Source organism: Lissotriton helveticus, chromosome 4_1 (genome assembly GCF_964261635.1).
Source record: "Lissotriton helveticus chromosome 4_1, aLisHel1.1, whole genome shotgun sequence".
Lineage (NCBI taxonomy): Eukaryota > Metazoa > Chordata > Amphibia > Caudata > Salamandridae > Lissotriton > Lissotriton helveticus.
Window position 1 is genome coordinate 718,335,647 of NC_136063.1, and position 6,000 is coordinate 718,341,646.

Consider the following 6,000-nt stretch of genomic DNA (forward strand, 5'->3'; position numbering starts at 1 on the left):
TCTGTAACAGCGCTCCGCTTCGCGTAACGGAGGTTTGCAAAGCTGATTGGTCATTCTGTCACTGGGCTATAGTTGGGCTACATCTGGCTGATATTTGGGCTACATTTGTTTTTTTTGTCTCTGGCGGCCATCTTTGGGCTACATTGGGCTACATTGGGCTTCATTGGGCTACATTGGGCTACATTTGGGCTCCAACATATATATAGGCCAATGTAGCCCAATATATATTTTTCAAAGTTAATTTTCGTAAAAACCACTGGAGCATATATCTTGAGACATAGCAAAGGCACATCGGGCTACCAGTCCCTACAATTTTGCCAAGTTTCGTGGAAATCCATTCAGCTGTTCGAGCTAAAAGTGAGTCCAACCGCCCTATGGAAATGAAGGAAATGAATGGGTAATTTGTAATTAGCAAATAGCTCATCGCAAACTAGGAATGGTAAAGAATCGCTATTTATTCCTTAAAGTTCGCTATTTAGGAAATGCAAAAAACTTTGATGATACATATGGCGGTTCATCTCGAACAAGATAAGAAGTATAGGGATAGATTTATGATGACTGGCGCATCACCAGGGATGTGTTAGTCATTCTGTGCCGCTGTTCCGTCACCTATGGTGTGCTGCATTTACAATGCGGCGCATCATGGGGCAAAAACAGCACAGATGCGTGATGTATCTGTGCCGTAAAGGTGGCGCATTGCTGGAGTTGTATCGCAAGTGTGATGAAGCTCCAGCAAGGGTCGGGGGTGCCCCTGTCGCAGGGTTTCTGTTCTCACACAGAACTGTGGACAGAGGATTGGAACCTCGGCGAATTAGGGTGCCCCAAAACTCACCTTAGTAATCAAAAACCCCTTAGCAAGCTAGGTACAGTGTCACATTGGATATAACAAACTCTCAATGTTTAGACAATCCAGAATATGAACTTATAGTACCTCAGGATACGTGGAACTCATGAACAGTCGGTCGTTATATATTTCTTAGAAACCAGAACATGGAGTTAAGAAGATCACATGTGTATTTGAAATGTTTATTTACTAATGCCGTCTTCTCAGGCGTAGTATCTTAGATAATACAAGTACACATATTATCAGTAGCAAAATTACCAGCATAGTTACTAGTACATAAAAAGCGAATGGTGACAGTATGTTAACATGCTGTAAATGAATAAGAGTTATCAACACTTATAAGCAGCCACGGGCCGTGGAGGGAGTTACGGTGGGGCAGGGAGGCGGGGAGGGGGAGGGGCAGGGTGGAGAGGGCTCCACCCTGCCCCTCCCCCTCCCCGCCTCCCTGCCCCACCGTAACTCCCTCCACGGCCCGCGGCTGCTTATATCTCACCCTCCCTAATACACATATTATATTATTTGCTAAGAAGGTCTGTTTGTGTTGGTTTAGGGCGTGCCCATACTTTAGTGTCTTAGATTTGAAGGAATCACATCAGCATACACCAGCTCTCTCTTCATGTGAACCGCATCAAGTGTTGTGTATGTGTGTTCGGCAAAGCAATATAAAACCCGCCTCATGTCCAGAATTGGCAGAAGCTGCACTTATGTTATGAGTATGAAGTCGTGCAGATCAGACCTCATAACAATTCTGTATCGTGTTGTTCTTGAAACTTCAGCACTCGCTGTACAGATATAGTTTAACAAGCAAAGCAGATAGTAGAGCAATAACATATTATTCTCATGTAAACCACGATGAACTACTAGGTTGAAAGCTAAAGCAACAACTAAGTGTCGTGTGCAGAAGTTGCAAAAAAGGAAAAATGGCGTTTAAACCGGTAATGAGCCCATGCTAACTTAACACGGTGTAAAGATATCCAGGACCTAGATGACACCTCCCCATGATCCGGAAACGAACTGAATAAGATAATAGAAGTGCCATCTCATGAGAGCAGATTGCAACTTCATATGTGGACGGTCCGCAAGGTAAAACATTAAAAACTAAGAAAATTTAATGCTAAAGAAAAAAAAAACAGCCAAGTACTTTATCGAGTCTTAAGCCAATAGGCAAGCTAAATAATAAAAACTTGACAAATAAGTCAATGAATTGTCAATGAAATGCTAGTACTCAGCATATCAAACATGAAAAAGGTCTATGACATAACTGTGTATGCAAAATAAGCTGCAACAGCCTCCAATAGGAAGTCACCGTCTTCATCCGAAAAGAGTTCAGCCATCCAATTTAAAAGCGGAAAAGAACATACGTGCTCTCCCAGCACCGGATCCTCTATCACCATCAGAGGACAGCTCGGTGGGTTTTCAAGAAAGCTCTGTTCCAAGAAAGACTGTGTTGCCGCCAGTAAATTCCAGGGACCAATTAGTCCATGCATCAATGCCACAGCCATAATCCTTTCGCCAGGACAAACCAACTCGTGAGTAATGATAGGAGTCATCAGCTGATTAAAGTCGACGTCAGGAGAAACCGGTCCGCAGAGACACAAATCAATGGCCCAATCGAAATCACAGGTCAGGCAGTGAAATACAGGCTGGACACAGGTGAAGTAGGAGAATCGAAAAGATAATCCATATGCCGTGCTTAATATCGCCAACGGTATTGTGCCATAATATTCTAGCATGCGATTGCGGAACAGTGTCAGCAGCTGCAGGGCGGGAGCTTGCACAGGAGGGACATCCATATTTAAAAATGTAAAAAAGCACAAGAGCGTCCGCTGGTAATGCAAGTAAAAATGGCAATCCACGAAGCACAGTGGAGAAAATAGAATGAAAGAAAGCAGGGATGACTCCAAAGATTTTCTCAAATGAAGTCACGAGACCACTGGTAACAACTTTAAAAAAGTGCGCCAGGGCCTTTGTGGAGGACGCGTTAAAGATAGTCCGAACCATCTTGCTGAAATGCAAAGGCAAATCAGTATTGAAATGGGTCTGCACCTCTGTACGGGTGTTCGCTATGTGAAGCACGAAAGTTTCACGGGCCGAACTCAAGGCCACCTCTCTCTGAGACAAAAGAGCTCTTATTCTTGCCATGCCGTTGAAATCTGCTCCCAAGGTTGGTATTTGTGGCCAGATTGAAAACTCCCTATGTTCATGTGTGGGAGGAAATAGAACATTTTTGCAGCAAATAACCCGTTCACTTACTGTTACGATAAAAGGAATACTTTTAATTAACCCAGAACAATCTTCATTATTGAGCATCAAATAACTACCATTTTCCAACAACTTGAACGTGGGGATGATAGCAGGAACTGGCGTGCCTTGCAACACGCAAGCCATATTTGGTCGGTGTTTGTTGCATGAACCGTGTAACTGTATGGGCCTACACATTAGTGAATGATCTGGCGTCTCAGTGCATTCCTCTCCATTCAGATAAACTTCTTGATCATCTTTGAAACATCTGTATATGTATGGAAGCGACCAGACCTCATGAAGAAAAGCACTACCTAAAGGTTCATAACGACCTATTGGTATATATTTCATACAATTTGAAAACTTATATAAAGCAAAAGGCAGCGTTATTAAACAGTGGATAAGGCACGTTGCCAAAAAACCCGCAATCCTCTGCTGAGGATGTCACTGAGCATGTCATGAATGATGTAATATGTGACATCATCAGCAGTGGATTACGGGTAATAGTATCTCTAGTTTACTCCCCTATAGCTGTCTTTCTTTTAACATAAGTGTCTGTTTCCTTCCCTTATACTTACTGTTTTTGGTTCGCTTCCGGTTCGCGTACCGGCGAGCGAACTGGGAAGCGTACTACGAGAAATAGAGGTTGGCACAGTTCCAAATATTGTACCAATTTTTTAATAACGGGGAGGTAGTTCTGAAAAGAACTTTTTTTTTTATTGTTTTTGTTGTTTTATATTTTTTTTATTATTTTTCTGAACATTTTTTTACTTTTTTTGAATTTTTCTGAACAGTTTTATATTTTTTTGGGTTTTTCTTGCAGGGGGCAATGAAAACGATTCATTGTAAAGGGCTCAACAGGAGCAACAAAACAAAAAAAAAGTATTTATTATTTGGGGCGTTTCGTACAAACTTGCATATGATAGTCAATAGCTCTGTTGATCAGAGTGATGCTTCTTTCTCCGTAGCAAATGAATCCACTGCAATGTACGCAGACTTGTTTTACTTCATGAAATCTCGTTTGAATATTTGGCACCATCTCCCTGCCCTCTGGTCCCGTTACTTCCGGTACAACAGATCTTCTGGCCATAATAGGGAGATTATCTAGGTCGTTACGAAACTGTGCAGCACTGTAGTTGTTAGGATGCCACCTAGTCATATGCATTGTGTAGTTTCCGAAACTGTATTTTTTGTCGGTCCCTCTGGACAGTCTATCTTGACATATAAGGCAAGTTACGTATCTTGCATTTACTTTTTTCTGACCTTTGGGAATTTTAAAAAATTGCCAAATGAAGTTTTCTTTCCGGTGAGACGTCCTGGGCTCCTCTGGCAAAAAGTGCCTCTCTTCGTGCTCGTCGTCCTGTTCTTCTTCTTCCTCTTCTTGCTGAATTATAACTTGAGCAGGTGGTCCACTCTTCCTTGGAGGTGGTGGAGGTGGTGGGGAAGCACCAGCTGAAGCTACTAAAGAAGCCATTGCTCACTGGTAACAAAGGGTCTTTCTCTCACAATGATGAAAGTCAGAGTGAGGAAAGAAGGAGGGATTTTCATCATTTGGGAAAAACAATAGTTCTCAACCAATGAAAAGTGTTCATTTTAGATTATATGACCTAGTCTTACATCATTAGGAAACCAAAAGTGAAATGAACCAATGAAAAGTGTTATTACCAAGTCACATGACCTGCTGTGTTTACGTTAAGCGCTTTGCAGGGCCTCCCGCTTTGGTTCCAGAAACCTGTGCTTTGCGACTCGGTAAGCGTACCAGTTCGCTAACGTAGCACGTCATATGACGTATCACGCGACAACGTGAAACGTCATGCGGACGGGAGGCGTCACGATGTTGTTTTCTAACGCGGCATTTGCGGTAAAGAAACGTTTACCGGCTCGCGGTCTATTTCGCGGCATCAAGGTCAGCTAACGGGAAGCTTCCCGATTCGCGAAGCGGGAACGAAGAAAAAAAAATATTTAAAAAAAAATTATTAATAAACATATAAAATATATTTTTGGATTTAAAGAAGAATACATTTTACAGCTACAGATATTAGCTGTTAAAAAACCAATGAAATTCACTGAAAAAACCATAGGTTATAGACCATATATAGTTAGGAATTAGCATTTACAAAACCTTGAAAATTCACTGAAAAAACCATAGGTTATAGACCATATATAGTTAGGAATTAGCATTTAGAAAACCTTATTTTACTCACACAAAACCATTGAAATTCCATATATAGTTAGTTGCACTAACTATATATCGCGCACCCGCAATCCACTGCTGATGATGTCACATATTACATCATTCATGACATGGTCAGTGACATCACTGATGACATCACTGATGACATCTCAAATGATAGCTCTTTCCTCAGAGGCTCGACAGTCCGGTGTGTGCTGGTTCTGACACGCCCCCAATTATATACAGACCCTCTGATGGGTTACTCCAATGAGTGTTCGCAAAGTTTGTTGGGACATGTAGTGTCAGAAATAATTATATCCTTCAAATGGATGTTGCACAATACACGCTGATGTCTCTTATTTAAAAGCCCTCGGATGGGCCTCAGAATGCCAGTCCGTCCTTAAATCCTTGTTGCTTGTCCCACAGATGAGGCTCGGCCGGAATCCGAACCCCGTGGCCCCCAGAGTTACCAGGGTAGTGCAATCCCTCGCGGCTGGACCACCGCGTGAACATTGTAGCTCCAAAGATGCCCATCAGGCAGGGATGCACGCAGACAAGTAACTGCACAGAGCCATTTATTAGGTACAGGCAGGAAATGGCATTCCAAACGAAAATTACAGCTCCTCGTGTCGAATTGGCCTGACGCGTTTCAGAGCGATAGCTCTTTCCTCAGAGGCTCGACAGTCCGGTGTGTGCTGGTTCTGACACGCCCCCAATTATATACAGACCCTCTGATGGGTTA